Source organism: Mustela lutreola, chromosome 4, assembly GCF_030435805.1.
Source record: "Mustela lutreola isolate mMusLut2 chromosome 4, mMusLut2.pri, whole genome shotgun sequence".
Lineage (NCBI taxonomy): Eukaryota > Metazoa > Chordata > Mammalia > Carnivora > Mustelidae > Mustela > Mustela lutreola.
Window position 1 is genome coordinate 189,147,245 of NC_081293.1, and position 16,470 is coordinate 189,163,714.

Below are 16,470 nucleotides of genomic sequence, written 5' to 3' on the forward strand. Positions count from 1 at the left end.
GCAGCAAGCAGGAAATAGCTTTCATTCATAACCTTTGGGAAGGTCAGGGTAAAGAAATTAGCACTGTTACATCCTGTGATCTGTCAGCCATTGATTTAAGCACTTTACAAACATAATTCTAGAAATAATGCATGGCCCAAGACAAATGAAAACACATGTCCACATATGTTTTTCTGCACTGATATTCACAGCAGGATTACTCATAATGGCCACAAAGTGGAAATAATCCAAATGCCATCAACTGATGAACAGATAACCAGAATGTGGTATACTCACACCATGGAATCTTCTTCAGCCATAAAAGCCACGAAGCCCTGATACATGTTAGCAACGTGAACCCTGAAAACATTACGCTAAGTGAATGGAAGCCAGTCCATTGTATGAGTCCGTGTATCTGAAATGTCTAGAACAGGGAAAGCTACAGAGACAGACAGTGGGTGAGTGGTTGCTTGGGGCTGAGGGGAAAGGAGAGGGAGTTGGGGGTGATAGCTAAGGGGTATGTATGGGTTTCTTCTTTCGTGAGGAAAATGTTCTAAACCACTGTGGTGGTGGTTGCACAACTCCGTGAATATATTGATAATCATTAAACTGTATGCTTTAAATGGATGAATTTTGATGGTAAGTGAATTGTACCTCAATAAAGCTATCCCCCCCCCCCCCAAAGAAGGTGGTGGGCAGAGGAAGAAGGCTCAATCCAAGCACCCAGTACCACGCACCAAGTACGTAATAGTAAGTCCTAACAGCATCACTGAGATTTTTTTTTTTAAATCTTTTTTTTTTTTTAAGACTTTATTTATTTATCAGAGAGAGAGAGCAGAGCAAGCGAGCACAGGCAGACAGAATGGCAGGCAGAGGCAGAGAGAGAAGCAGGCTCCCCGCCGAGCAAGGAGCCCGATGTGGGACTCGATCCCAGGACGCTGGGATCATGACCTGAGCCGAAGGCAGCTGCTTAACCAACTGAGCCACCCAGGTGTCCCGCATCACTGAGATTTTAAGAGAGATCCGTCTGGCCCCAAAGCCCTTGCTCCAGAATGTCATTACTTCCTTCACAAGCAGTATTTCTGACAGGGTACTTCGAGAATGAATCCAAGAAACCAGAGTCCTCTGGAGCACAATGGTAAACCAAAGGAACACAAAACGGTCAAAGAAACATCACACAGGTAGTAGGTATGGTAGGAGCTTGCCTACCTCACAGGCAGGTCCCTTTTTCCACAAACTAACCCATCCCTCATCCAAAGGGTCCCAGGGCGTCAGGCAGCCATGTCTGACTGACGAGTCCACCCCCCAGCCACCGCTGATTGGTTCTAGAGGCGGCCTGACTCAAGTTGCGCCAATCAGATTCCAGTCCGAGGGCGTGGCGCCCATCTGCGTGGCTGGACGGCGGGAACACGAGACTGTGAGGGAGCGCGAGGCTGTGAGGGAGCACTGGCCAGCTGCGGGAGTAGGGAGCCCAGAGACCTGGGCTGTCGGAGACAATGATGGCGGGGCGGAGGTGGCTTGGCATCCCCTGGATCAGTCCCCCCCCCCTTTTTTTAAGATTTTATTTATCTATCTGACAAGGAGAGAGAGATCAGAAGTAGACGGAGTAGCAGGCAGAGAGAGAGAGAGAGAGAGAGACAGGCTCCCTACTGAGCAGAGAGCCCGATGCGAGGCTCGATCCCAGCACCCTGAGATCAAGACCTGAGCCGAAGGCAGAGGCTTAACCACTGAGCCACCCAGGCGCCCCATCAGTCCCCTCTCTTGAGGCTAGGCTGCCATCCTGCCCGTGGGTTCCACGAGACATCTTCATACCTTGGTTTAAGCAACCAGAAGAATCCCCCCGACGCGTGGTGCCGTGTAAAATCTGTGTTCGTCTATGTTCAACTACCTTCCCAAAGCGAAAACATAAAGCTCCTGTATGTGTGAGGTTGTTTTTTTTCTTTTAAGATTTTATTTATTTACTTATTTTTGAGATTGACAGAGCACAGAGGGAGAGTGAAAAGCAGACGCCTCGCTGAGTACAGAGCGTGACCCTGGGGTCCATCCCAGGACCGGGGAGATCAAGACCTGAGCGAAGGAAGACCCTTAACTGACTGAGCCACCCAGGCACCCCTGTGGGTGTGAGTTTTAAACATGAATCCGCACCCAGATCGCTGAAGCTGAGAGCAAGCTTCAGCTGCCGAGGAAGCTAAAGCCCCCTCGGGTCGGCCTCCAGCCTGGCACAGGAGGTCGGGTGGGATGCGATCATTCCCGGTCAGGAGCAGAAGAGCAGCTCTCAAGAAGTCCTTTCCCTTCCTGAGTCTCCTCATGACACTGGGGGTGCTGGACACTCCTTAGAAAAGCTATCAGGAGACCTAACCCTTCCAAGGACTTGAAGAACATATTATAAGCATTACTACAGGACAGCGGCTGAACCCTTGGATGAACCCTTAAATAAGACAGGGTCTCAGAAACGGAACATTCTTCCTTTCTTCCCGAGAAAAAACTCACTGAAAAAATTCTAGCTTTATCCTGGAATGGACTAATGAGAAGTTACTGTGGGTAAATGAACAAATAAAAGGCATGGATGCCTTCTTTAGGTCTTATTTTAGATCTACAATATATATACAAGAAAGCAGATACCACATCTCTCACACACACACACTGGCGGGGACACGTTTGAAGGAAAAGTATTTCCAAGAGTTTTACATAGTCTGGACACCAAAAGGAAGAGCTGAGTTGACAGGAGGGAAGGAATGGACGAATCCTTTTCCCGTCTCTCTTGTCTATTTATGGGAGTCATTTCCCTTCAGGAAATGCTGAGCCCCTTCTCCCAGGACCCTGTTGGGAATGACGCCTGCACTGGCTGACCCAGCCTTCCACATCCTCCTCCTGGCCTCAGCAATTCCCCCCTCGTGACCCAGTCAGTACTGGGAACCCAGCCTGTAAATGACAGGACTTTTCGAGGCCCCAGCCTAGTGAGGAAATTCAAAGAGAAAAGGAAGAGTTGGGAGAGAGACATAATGAAGCCAGAAAGCCCGTGGCATGGAGAAGCTCCTAAACTTGAACACAGAAAGGGGATGAATCAGGAGTAAGTTGGGGCTAAAAACAGTGACACTGTGGCCCGAGAGCATCGTGGCTCACCTAGCTTTGGTGACCTGGCTGGGTGGTGGTGGAGGCAGGAGCAGGACCCAGGGCTCCTATCGCCGCACCTAGAGCTCAATCACCAGCTCCATACTCTTTTCCTTTCCCCAGATGACTCACATTTCAACAGAAAGCTGTCCCAGGGGAACCTGGGTCTATGTGTTCTTGATGAAGGTGGTTCACTTCTCTTCTTGGTCTGCTTTTTGGTCAGCTGGGGTTTTGGTTGGCTTTTGTTTCTGTTTTAGAAATGAGAAATGTCCTTTGTTATTAGGACACTGAGGGACTTTTAAAAAGCCACAAAAGAAAAAAACATTTGCCCCACAGATGCCAGGTAATATTAGCTGCTGGCTCCCAGGGAATGATTTTTCTTCCTTTTTAAAAAAAATTAACAAAGGGGCGCCTGGGTGGCTCAGTGGGTTAAGCCTCTGCCTTCGGCTCAGGTCATGATCTCAGGGTCCTGGGATTGAGCCCCGCATCGGGCTCTCTGCTCAGCGGGGAGCCTGCTTCCTCCTCTCTCTCTGCCTGCCTCTCTGCCTACTTGTGATCTCTATCTGTCAAATAAATAAATAAAATCTTTTAAAAAAAATTAACGAAGAAATATAGTGTTCGGAGCTTCCCTGCCGTATACCAGGGAGGAAAAGAGACTTTGTGTTAGCAGGTTAAGGGAAATGAACTGGGGAATGAGGTTAAGACAGAGAAAAGTAGAGACAGGGAATCGGAAGGAAACCAAAGAAACAGGGAAAGAATGGCAGTGAAGCACAGAGAGAAGAGACCGACCAAAAACCCGCCCAGACACAGACCCAGAGGGGGGCTATGTGAGGTCACATCCAGATGCCTTTCCATCGGATGCAGCATCCTGGCCATCAACTCTTTTGCAGCTGAAATGTATGTAAAGGAAATCTCTCGCCCAAGTGTCTACTGAGGGCCAGAGAATAGCTAGAATGCCCTATTGGCAAATTCTTGGAATTAGAATTTTTTCAGCCCCACACTTCTGTTCCTGTTCTTTCCCTCAGTTGTTCCCTCCCTTTTCCTTGCTATTATATTCCCACCCACCCCTCAAAATCTGGTTCAAATCCTAATTTTTCCATAAAACCTACCCTGACCCCCCAAACTAAAATTCTTCAATCTTCTGAATTTCTAGAGCAATTATTAACTTATGGACATTTAATAATCTAAGAAAATCTAACCTTGTCTTATCTCTTCTATGGCTGGGTTCAACTGTTACTGAAATATGTTTTACTCCAGGTGCCTGGGTGGCTGGGACAGCTGAGCGTCCGACTCTTGATTTGGGCTCAGGTGGTGATCTCGGGGTTGTGAGATCCAGCCCCACCCCCTCGGGCTTGCCCTATCTCTCTCTCTTTGAAAATAAATAAATAAAATCCTTAAAAAAATCAAAATAAATACGTTTTACTCAACGTTCCACATCTTTGCTGCTTCAAACTGCAAAAATGAATGAATTTGTTCATTATTATTTATTTATAACTAACTATATATAATAAATAAAAATAAATAAAAGCTAATATTTATGGAGTATTTACTATGCTCTAGGCAAAATTCTACATGGATTCTTGCATTGAATCCTCACACCACCCTTAACACTGCCTCTCCTTTACAGATGTGGAAACAGAGGTCTGGAGGGAATAACTTTTCCCAAGGCCACATGGATGCCGGATGAGTGCAGGCTGTCAGATTCGAGAGTCCAGTGCCTAGCACCCAAATAAATGCAGGCCATGGCCAAGTGTAAGCCCCCAACTCACTTCATCTTCTCTTGGCTCCTGTCATGCATCCGAGAGCTTCCATCCCCCCAGTCCGTGCGTGCCTCCCGGGCAGGAGTGCGCCTTCTCGCTCTTGCCTTGCCTGGATCACGTTCTCCCTCCCCAGCTCTTGGAGCCCAGTCTAGTCCTAGGGGCCACCAACAGGGTACAGGCCTTCCCCTCCTGGGTACAGAGTAGCTACTCAGTACATTGCTATGACCGGATTTTATCCCAAGTACCCGGCACCCACCCCCTCTCCTACCTCCCCTCCATCCCTCCCTGCCCACCAGGAACACCCTGGCTCCAAGGTACTGCCTGGCCATCCCTTCCACTTCAAGAGACAGCCCTCAAGCTCTCCTGATGTTCCATTTAACCTGACCTCACCGAACAGTAACACGGAGGAGGGGAGGTAGCCCCCTACCCTCACCCTGGAGGATCTGTCCTGGGCCCTAAGCACCTGGAGAGCCCCAGGGCCTGTGCCTCCCAGGGCCAGATGTTCACACCATGACGTGCCACTTGAAGGGAGGCACCTGAAGGCCCTGTTTGGTTTGCTTCCTGACACCCGTCTCTGGCTCCAGCTGGGCTGCCCCAAACTCACTTGCCCGCCTCCTCTCTCCCTCTCTGATCCTCGCCCTCCTCTCCCTTTCCTCCCCCTCAAACCCTTTCCCACCCTCTCTCGCTGGCTTCTGTTCTCTTTCTTTCCATGAGCAGAGACTTTCCAGCTTGGCTCCCGGCCAGCACATTTGGACAAAAGGCAGCAATCTTAGAGGAAGACGTCATCTCGCATCCCCTTTCCCGGGGGCCAGCACCGTGGCTCCCGAGACCAGAGTGGGAGAAAGGGGCCCAGGCTGCTCTGCCATGGCCCCCCATTCTGGGAAAGGCCTTGAGCGCCAGGGGTGCAAACAGACCCAGGTTCAAACTCGAGCTCTGCCACTTGAGCTGGCGGGCCTCAGACAAGTTACTTTTCAAGGACTTCGTTCTCTCCTCTGTAAAACCGTGGACGTTGCAGCACCTCTTCTGAAAGAATGCAGGAAGGACTAAATGAGATTGCGCCTGTAAAGCATTCGGCAAGGCACATGTCCTAGAAAAAGTGCTCCACATAAGTTTTCCGTAATAGAGGGAGCTTAACTCCGCGAGATAATAAAATAAGAGTAATAATATGGGAGCTTGAATTAATAATACTATCACGGCCTCAACTTCTCTGTAGGGCTGCTGATCTAGCCCCAGTTGTTCACAAGCGTGGCAAAGCTGTACACCACTCTCAAACGTGGAATTGCTATTACTGTGTACAAACTGGTTTTGGAATGGTAAGAGGGAGCTGACCCCCTTTCCTCTTCAGTAAGAACTGGGACGTGATAGCGCTCAGCTGCAGGCTGGAGGTAGAAGGCGGAGGAGCCCACCCTGTCAGCGTCAGCCCGGCAGGCTCATCCTGACTCTCCCTCCTCTCCCCTCCCCACCCCTCCATTTCAGGCTCCCTGAACTCTGAGGCCCCGTTTCTGTTTGTTTACTATCTGTGCCTGGTGTTTGCTACTCGGAAGTCGTGCAGTGCCTGGGAACGTGTTCCCTTTTATTTAGCTGGGTTTTGAGAAATGGGAAATGGTCCTTCCCCTGTGATTTTATTTAGCTCATCTGGGCCAGTACGGATGGATTTGAATGCAGTCGATAGGATTAACCCACAGGGCTGAGTACAGTAGTTCGCCTGAGGTGCCACTGGGACATGCACAAACATACGGGACGGTCCCTGCCTCTTGGAGCTGCGGATGACAGCTGCGAACCCAGTCAGCCGAATGGCAGTAAAAGATGGCAACTGTTCAAGACAAGAGGACAGGAGCAGTCTACCGAGTGCCTGACACACAGTCCACAGAAATCACAACAGGAGATTGGTTCGAGGACTAAACTTGAGCTACAGTGGAGAGGGTCTATACAAATTCTAACCGGAGGGATGCAGAGGTGGAAGATGGAAGTCAGAGAAGTCACAGACCGCTGCGAAGAGGTCGGAGCTGGTGGCCCCTAGGGCTAGACTGGGCTCCAAGAGCTGGGGAGGGAGAACGTGATCCAGGCAAGGCAAGAGCGAGAAGGCGCACTCCTGCCCGGGAGGCGTGCACGGACTGGTGGGATGGAAGCTCTCGGATGCATGACGGGAGCCAAGAGAAGATGAAGTGAGTTGGGGGCTTACACTTGGCCATGGCCTGAAAGCCAGGAGGAGGGGTTACAACAGGCTATCCTGAGAAAATGAAGAGGACACATCAAGAAGATATGCACTCTTTTGGACATGATAGGGTTAAAAAGGCACCTTCAAGAGGAACTTTGTGGGGTAGGCAGTCAGAGGTAAAGATCTAAGGGTCTGGGGAAGGAAGCCCCCTAGAGGGGTAAATCTGGGAGGGAGCCCGGGAACCCTTGGCCACAAGAAGGAGCTCCCTGAGAGTCAACTGCAGACAACGGACGTGGGACACCGGCTCTGGCAGTTCTTCCAGGGCCCTCGTTATTCTTGCCTCAGTTTCTTTTTGTTTATCTGGGCCTGCCAACCAGACGCTGCAGTCTGGCGGTAGAACACTGGCCTTGGGCTTCTTTTCATTCCTCCCCAGTGTCTAACCCACACTTGGTCTGCTGTGAGTGAGACATAAATGCTTGTCAAATAAGAAAAAGAAAATGAATCAGTGGTGATCTTCTTTTCTAAAGAGAATGATAAGCCAAAGAGTGTGGTGGTCTCGGGTGAGGAGGCACTATTCAGAGCACTTACCAAAGGGGTGGCTGGGCCACCAGCCAGTCAGAGTGGCTTCACTGTTAACCCTGTCATGGTTGGATCCGGGAAGCTGGAGTTTCGGGGAATGTGGGACTCTGGGAGCTCAGCAGCTCAGAAGCACTCAGCATTTTGACAAGTGGATTGATGTATCAGTGCACGGCGGTTCTACATCAACCTTGACCTGGGTCGGGGTTGGGGGGTGGTCACATACATCAGGGAGCTAAAGAACAGGGAACCGGCCACTGGGTCCACCATTAGTAACTGAGGATAGGTCTCAGCAGCCGGTTAGGGAAGGATGCCAGATTTCAGGGCCTTGGGGAGTGGCCGGTGGACCTGCCTCAGGGGCTCTTCCTGCTGCTCATCTCCCCACCCGAGAGCATCCTCCTTCTCTTTTCCTCCAGGCAGCTGGCAGCCTGCACCTGGAGCTGTGAGCATCCGGAGCTGTGAGCACCTGGAGCTGTCTCTTTGACCCTTTCCCTAGCTCTCTCTTCTCTGCCCTAGGCCAGGGATCTCGGCTGCCCTGTGTTCAGGGGAGAGGAGAGCCCTTCTTGGCCCCATCTTGGCAGTTCTGGGACCTCCGAGTCTCGTGGTTTTGGGAGGCATCAAGGAGCTCCCTCTCCTCTGACATTTTTTCACCCCGTTTGATGCATTGGTTCAGCCGGAGGGTAAACAGAGAGCACTGGTCCCTTTTTGATGTCCTGGGAGCCTGTGCATATTTGTTGACTGTCACTAACACAGATGATGACATGGACCAGATGGAAAGGATGACAGTGGCCACGAGATGCCAGGGAGTTTTACTTGGGGTTGAACGACCACACACTTCATTCCAAATCTGAACTCCTCTCACCTCAACTCAGAGTATTAAGTAGAGAACCCCCCTGAGCCCCCAGAGGGCTAGAGACATTTTCTGGCAGAGAAGCCCAGAGCACCCATAAGCCGCTTCGAGAAGCTCCTCTGTGCTTTCCCAGCCACCACCCCTGACCACGTCTGTGGCTGAGAAACTGGCCCACTCCAGCTGCTGGGGAGGCAAGTTCTAACCCTCAGGCTGCCCATCACCCTTGCCCAGTGATCAGATCATGCAAAGTGCAGTTTTAATCCTGATTTGCTGCATGCGCCTGTACAGATGCCTTTGTCTGGTCATCTGGGGTGGTTTGGCCTGTAAATCCCAGAGACATGAAAAGCACATAAAATTACAGACATGTCCTGCTTCAGTGGTTCTAATTTGCTGAAAAAAAGACAGTTATTATTTTTCTCAGGGTGAACTGGGGGTTGGCAGGGACAGTAGTATCCATCTCCTCTCTCTCTCCTTTTTTTTAAGATTTTATTTATCTATTTGAGAGGGAGTGAGAGCGAGAGAGATCACAGAAGGAGAGGAAGAGGGAGAAGCAGATTTGTCACGGAGCAGAAGAGCCTGACGCAGGGCCTGATCCCAGGTCGCTGAGATCATGACCGAGTGGAAGGCAGATGCTTAACCCACTGAGCCACCCAGATGCTCCTCCTCTGACTCTTTTGGCGGGAAGGAAAAGTTCACATGTAGCACCTGACCCCTCCTCCTCCCCTGGTTTTGGGCTCTACTCTAGGGGAGGCTAAACAAGGCTGGGCGAGTGGGCAGAGGATGGCAGACCCTCATGACTCTTATGTCAATACACTGGGACGAGCAGGGAGAAATGACAGCCGCGGGCAGCTCTCACCCTTTCCCAGGGCAGCGACAAGATGCAGTTTCCAAGGACAGTCCCAGGGTAGGCCTGTTGTAGGCCAATTAACAACTTAACTTAGTCCCTTTTTACTTTCAAAGTGTCTCAGCTTGTATACATGGTTGCCCTATCCATAACCCACAGTGGATTTGCAGAGAACCTCATGCTAACTCAAACGCAACCCTATGACATCTTCCTTTCTGAGAAGCGAGGAAGCACGAGTGAGAAAGGGGAAGGCATGGTGGATTACTGCACTGGGCTGACTCCTGTGTGTAACCCACCCCACCATCCCACGCTTCCGCCTACACAATCTGTGGAATGGTGGTTACGTGGGATCATCAAGGTTATAGGAACACGAAACCAGCAGCCAGAGACAAAATTAAGTCAGTTCATTGGAATAACAACCCATAAAACATAAAAAGCCTCTTAGAAATTAAAATTTAATATGTTGCCTGTTTTATTTTAAAGGTTTTATTTATTTATTTGACAGAGAGAGATCACAAGTAGGCAGAGAGGCAGGCAGAGAGAGAGAGGAGGAAGCAGGCTCCCTGCTGAGCAGAGAGCCCGATGCGGGACTCGATCCCAGGACCCTGAGATCATGACCTGAGCCGAAGGCAGCGGCTTAACCCACGGAGCCATCCAGGCGCCCCTGTTGCCTGTTTTAATTTGATAAAACTCAAAGAGTAATTTCTCTTTATGAGTGTACCACACTGTGAATTTTAAGTTTCAGAATAACTTAAACAGAAACTCATAGTAAATTCAGTGGGGGAAACTGGGGTGGGAACACTTGGATTAAGGGAGAGGGAGGGAATATATTTTACATTCTTTTTAAGACAGCATTGGGGGGCACCTGGGTGGCTCAGTGGGTTAAGCCGCTGCCTTCGGCTCAGGTCATGATCTCAGGGCCCTGGGATCGAGTCCCGTATCGGGCTCTCTGCTCAGCAGGGAGCCTGCTTCTCTCTCTCTCTCTCTCTCTCTGCCTGCCTCTCCATCTGATTGTGATATCTCTCTGTCAAATAAATAAATAAAATCTTTAAAAAAAAAAAAGACAGAGCATTGGAATCTCATTTTTGAAATGTCCATCACCAAGCCCAAAGATATTCAATATGCATGTGGCTTTGAAATCTATTTTAATCTAGCAATTACACCTCTAGGAATTTATCTTGCAGAAATACTGGAACAAGTGCCAGAGACCATTTGTAGTAGCTAAACTCAGAAAACAACTCAGGGCTCATAAATAGATAATGTGTTAAACAAATGAAGGCCATCCACCAGAAGGAACTCAAGGTGGCTGGGCGGGGAAGGACAGGACTATGTATGTCCCGTGTGGAATTATTGTCACAAACTACTGTTCAGTTGTGACAGCATCCATTTCTGTAAGCAAACATCACATGCAAAGGAAAGGAAAGTCAAGGAGGATTTGGGATATATACCAAACAGTGACTGCCTCCAAGGAGGGAGATAGTATAGGGTAAACTTTCATTTTTTGTTTTGTTCTTTTTACGGATTGCTTAAATGTTTTCCAACAAGCAGAACTTCCACAGTTTACACAGAAAGATATATGTATATATACAAGGATCTATATAAAAGCAATCTTGTAATTTGCTTTTAGGGCCACAAAACCACCAAAGGAAATGCATTTGATGCTGTGCTTGAACTGGTCTGCCGAGCCCTACTGATAAGACATGCAGCCCTGGGTACCATGGAAGGATGGTCAGAGTCACAGCTTCCTGTCCTGACCCACTCTCCAGCTCGATCCTGCTCTCACTTCCTTCCGAAGGGGAGCATGGAACCTCTTGGTTCCCCACTACTGAGGGAAGCTAACCTCTTCCCTGAGCTTGCCACGAAGGTGACTCACCCCTTCCTTCCCTAAGGCCAGGGGGAAAAAGATAACAGTTTTTGGCAGTTAAGCCTATTAGACAGGGTGGGGGCTCTGGGGCTCACCTCTCTTTCAGCCAACTGCTGGCTGAGGATGGATGTGTCAAAGGGAAGCCAAAGGCAAAGACCCTCTGGGCTACAGATGGCAAAGGGCTTAACTTCTAGAAGAGCTGAGAGTCGACATTTCTGCTCAGATCAGGCGGTGGTCTTAACACAAGTGTAAAAGATGGTCTGACTCTGGCTTCCCAACATATTCTGTCTTTGGACATCAAATGTAGAAAACTGAGGTCATCGCTTGCCTCAGTTCCAGGCACTGACTTGCCTCCTATAATTCAAGGGGCAGATGTGCCTCTCAATCCTTCTGTTGGGAAGCCAATGTCGGGGAGTTAAAGAGGGCCTGGGGTAGGGCGCCTGAGTGGCTCAGTTGGTTAAGCGCTAACCTTCAGCTTAGGTCGTGATCCCTGGGTCCTGGGATCAAGTCCCACTTCAGGCTCCTTGCTTGGCAGGAAGCCTATTCCTCTCTCTACCTGCCACTCCCCCTGCTAGAGTTCTCTCTCTGACAAATAAATAAAATCTTAAAATAAAAGAAAAAATGAGAGGGTGGGGTACCTGTGGAGGCCATCTGGCTCTGTAGAGGAAGAAGGGTCCATGCCTGGACACGGGAGACTGGGCATGACATAACCTCGGTCACTCATGAGTACCTGTGAGACATTCCATGAGCCCTCAGGAAGCAAAAAAGAAGGGGCTGGGGTTCCAGAGAGAGTAAAGGAAGCTGAGTCAACTTTGCCCACAGCCAAAGAAATTAATACCTGCAAGGTGTATTTGAGTGTTGTTGGGAAAGTCATCAAGCCTCAAAATTTTCCCATTATCCTGTCAGAGGTACAGAATTCAACCCTTAGAGATTCATTCCTTTTGATTGTCACTTTATGGGCATTCAATTGCAAACTAATTTTCCCAGCTTTTTTCCAATCCAGAAGACATGGGTCAGAAAACCAATACACTTGACTATCAGGAGGCAAGTAGAAAGAACCCAGAACTCAGAAGCTCAGCACTCAAGAAAAGTAGACTTCAGTGGGTTCCAGCCAAAAAGAGAAAGGTGCCAAAGCTTTTCAGTTTGGGCACTGCATACAACCGGATTAGACAGATCTAACTGCATAAGCCGTGTGATTATGCTTTTAGAATTTCTATTTTTTAAAAATACTTCACAGACAACATGAAGCTTCATATGAATGCGTCTGCCACTAGCCTTCTTATCTGTATCTGTTCAAGCTGACTTTAAATCCTGATGTTGAAGGCTGATCAACCATTTGATTTCATAATAAGTAACAGGCTTCCTAATTTTAAATTTATGGGGTTCTTGCTTTTGGAATCTGAAGTTTCTGTCCCCCACTGTGAGGAATCCTTTATATGACTGTTAAAGCAGCCCCTCTCACCTCTGGTTGTAACTTTTTTTTTTTTTTTAAGATGTTGTTTTTATTTGTTTGACAAACAGGCAGAGAGGCAGGCAGAGATAGAGAGGTGGAAGCAGACTCCCCGCTGAGCAGGGAGTCCGATATGGGACTCAATCCCGAGACCCTGAGATCATGACCTGAGCTGAAGGCAGAGGCTTAACCCACCAAGCCACCCAGGTGCCCCTACCTCTGGCTGTACCTTAAAATCACCTGTGGCCTTTCAAAAATCCTGATGCCCAGAGCCCATTCTCAGCGATTTTTATTTAATCCACAGGGGAGGTGGGGCGTGGAGGCACCTGTTGTTTAAAGAAATGCTCACCCAGGACATCAAAGTGTTCTAAAGTGCACCCTGAGTTTAAAACATTAAGAAACATGATGGGGGGGGGGTGTAGAATCTTATACCTACTCAATGCTAATTTAGGACATCTAAAATGAACAAGAAATGGTTTCAACAAAAGCCACGCATTGACATGGATTCTGCAGGTTCTGTCCCTTCCGCAGAAAGCAAAGGGAAAGGCCTGGCTGCTGGGAGACTGGGGACTGAGTCCACAGAAGGTCCGCCCCAGCTTGGCTTACAACCCCTGCTCTTCTGTGACATTCCTCGTGTTTCAACAAACAAGATTCCCACCCTCCCTGGCTGCACTCGCACTAGGCACCGGAGTGAATCTCTTGTCTCCTGAGTCCCACCCACCCCCCTCCTGCTGAGAAGTAGGCTTAACCTCAGGTCTGAGGGTACAAAGACCCAGACCACGGTGGGGCAAGTGCTTCGTCCATCGGAATGGAATCCTCAGATGCTGCTCTCAATCCCCCTTTTCCTTGGGTCAGGATTTCCGGACGCACACTGTCCTACCAGACCCTTCACCAGACCAGACAGAGTCGAGCCCAGTGGGCAGTGGACCACGCTATGACTTGCTTCCTTCCCGTCAAGATGGGCGCCCAGCGCGTCCTCTGCGCTCTCCATCCATCAAAGCTGGTGCCCCCTCTTCCTCCACTTGAGAAAATGGGCTCCTCCACACAGAATTCCCCCGGCTCCGGCTCCGGCTGCCTGCACCGCCACTGCCCATAAACCTGAGCAACACTCAGAGCTCACAGAGAGGCAGTAAGCTCCCAAGTCATAACAGGAAGATGGTGTAGGAAGACAGTCGTGTGGAATTTTATCTTCCTGTCTTCTGTAACACCAACAAGGAAGATTTTTTTTCTCTGTCACTCTTTGGTCTTTACACCAAGTTCCTCATGAAAAATTCCCTGCTGAGTTAATTCCAGGAAAAATTGTGTTCTGAAAAATAATCTGTAAGCTTTCTGTTGTCCAAAATCCAAAACAGCGCAAGTCAGTGTATTTTTGTCTCTAAGCTGCCAGAAAATTTAGAGCCAAACTCATGGTCCAAGTGTTGTAATCTGCTAAACTCGGGCCACTCAAAATATCCATTCCTTTGCTCTGCTTTGTCTTCTCCTGAGTTTGGGGGCTCTTAGTTTCCGTCTAAGTTACCTCATCTGCACCAGAGCCTGTCACCGGGTCCTACCTCTTGATCTCTTGGATCCTTCCATCCTACCTCAGAATCACCAATTGTCTGTGCGTCAGTGCGTCAGTAACGCCCCGGCCGGGGTGCCGCGTGGCCTTGGTCACATCCTCCAGGACCCCACCCAGCAACCAGAACAGGCTTTCTAGGATATCAGGCGGAACCTATCACTCCAGCGTCAGTGAGACCCCCCTTCCCTCTGGTGGCACACTGTGAGTTCTCCCCACACTTACCCCCCCTTCCCTCTTGGTGACTTTGTGATTTCTGTTCCCTCAGGCTGGAACCACCTTCCCTGCTTTGTTCTCCCAGTGAAGAAGTTTTCAGGGCTCAGTCCCAGCATTACCTCGTCTGTGGGCCTCTCCTTAGTTGGGTGGCCTTGCTCAGGGCTCTCCTAGCATGTAGCACTCAGCTAGGCCAGCCTAGGACTGGTTTGGGAAAAAAAAAAAAAAAATTTTTTTTTTTTTCTTAAGTAATCTCTGTACCCAGTGTGGGGCTTGAACTCACAACCCGGAGATCAAGAATCCCATGTTCTACTGACTGAGCCGGCCAGGTGCCCCTGCTTTTAATTTTTTGACTACTCAAGCAGGATGGCTGGTTCTGAAGAAGAGAGATATCTCTTATTCATTGCTGTGTTTGTTCCCAATGCCTAGCAGCACATAGCTTTTAAGTGAATGATTACACAAGCCAGGGAGGCTTCAAATCGTTCCAATAAAAGGACCTGAAGGCCATCCTCCTCCGCCATACTATTCACCACCGGTCGTCAAAACCAGTTACTGATTGCCTTTACTGCTCACAGAATTTGGCTCCACCAGGGCACCTGGGTGGCTCAGTGGGTTAAAGCCTCTGCCTTCAGCTCAGGTCATGATCCCGGCATCCAGGGATCCATCCCGCATCCACCGGGCTCTCTGCTCAGCGGGGAGCCTGCTTCCTCCTTCCTCTCCCTCTGCCTGCCTCTCTGCCTACTTGTAATCTCTGTCTGTCAAAAAATAAATAAATAATAAAATCTTTAAAAAAAAAAAATTGGCTCCTCCAAAGCAGCCCACCCCAAAGACTTTCTACTCCACTCCTCTGTTGTGTTCAATACTGTGATGATGCAAGCAGAAAGGATTTTGTTAAGTTGTAACCAAGAGTGCAAGAGTTGAATAACAAAGTTATAGTAGGGAACCCCTTATTAGCCTACTGCCCTGGGGCTATTATTACCCGGGTCCTTGAGAGCTTAGAGAAATCACAGCCCTGAAGCACTAGCACACCGGCTCGAGGTCCGCCGGCCCCTTCCCCAGCACTGGCTGATGAGAACAGTCACCGCTCTTCCCTCTCCGGGGCCAAGCCCCGGAGTGCACGGCCCCGCGTCCGCCCCGCGTCCGCCCCGCGTCCGCCCCGCGTCCCCTCCGGGAAAGGACTCGACCGCTGAGATCTGGCTCTCCTCAGGGCTTCGAACCCAGCTCTCTGGGGTCCCTCCCAAACTTGATTCTATCTCCTGTTGTTAAGAGCCCCCTGGGCTCCATCTGCTCCCAACGCCATCCTTAGGGGGAAAGTGGGAGAAATAGGATCATTCAATCATCTTCACCATCCTGCTTTCCCAAGACTGCACATTCTGACCACAGCGGGGAGGGGGGTGTCTGGCTGCTCGGCCCCCTCAGCCCCACTCGACTCTTTCTCTACACACCCACCCACCCCCACACACACTCTCGCCCCTGGGACCCAGCCCGGCAGAGGGCCGGCTCTGCCCAGTTTCTGCAGGTTTCCGAGGCGCGGGACCACGGCTTCCCCACTCGGCCTGAAAGTCGTCCCGAGCCCCCGGAGGCCGTCCGGCCAAGACTTTGCTCGAGTCCCACAGGTCGGGCTGAAGCGCCTCGGTCCCCACGTCCGCAGACCGGAGCCCGGGTCGTGGGTCTGCAAGGAGCCACCTCCCCTCTCCGGCCAGGGGCAGCTCCCGCCGCCGCCTCCCCTCCCCCCCCCCGGCGCGTGCCCCTCCGCGGCGCCCCCCGCCCCCGCCCCCGCCCGGCGCGTCCCCTCCTCGCTTTCCCCGGCCCGGCCCTACCTCCCGGCGGGCCGCCGCTCCGCGGTCTCCGAGGCGCAGTTCGGGGGCGCCCGGGCGGGCGGGGGCGGCGGGCGGCGGGGGCCCGGGGCGCCATGGCCCGCGGCCCTCCGCCCTGCAGTCGGCCGGGCCTCTCCCGGCGCCCGGAGAGCCGCGCGCCCTCCGCTCGCGTGCCCGCCGCCCGGCCGCCGCTGTGGGCGAGTGGAGGGCGGGCTCGGCCGGCTGCCGCGTCCTCCCCGCCGGGCCGCGCGCCCCGCCGCCGCCGCCCCCCGCCCGCCGCTGCTCCAGTGAGC

At 50.9% G+C, this 16,470-nt stretch overlaps 1 protein-coding gene across 1 annotated transcript in view; it reads right to left on the minus strand.

Moving 5' to 3' along the window:
• The window catches only part of DENND2A (DENN domain containing 2A), a 104,917-nt gene extending 88,447 nt beyond the window's left edge, over positions 1-16,470 (minus strand). The window contains exon 1 of the mRNA XM_059172031.1: positions 16,181-16,470. The gene's annotated coding sequence lies outside the window, so the exon portion shown is untranslated. The remainder of the gene's footprint in view (positions 1-16,180) is intronic.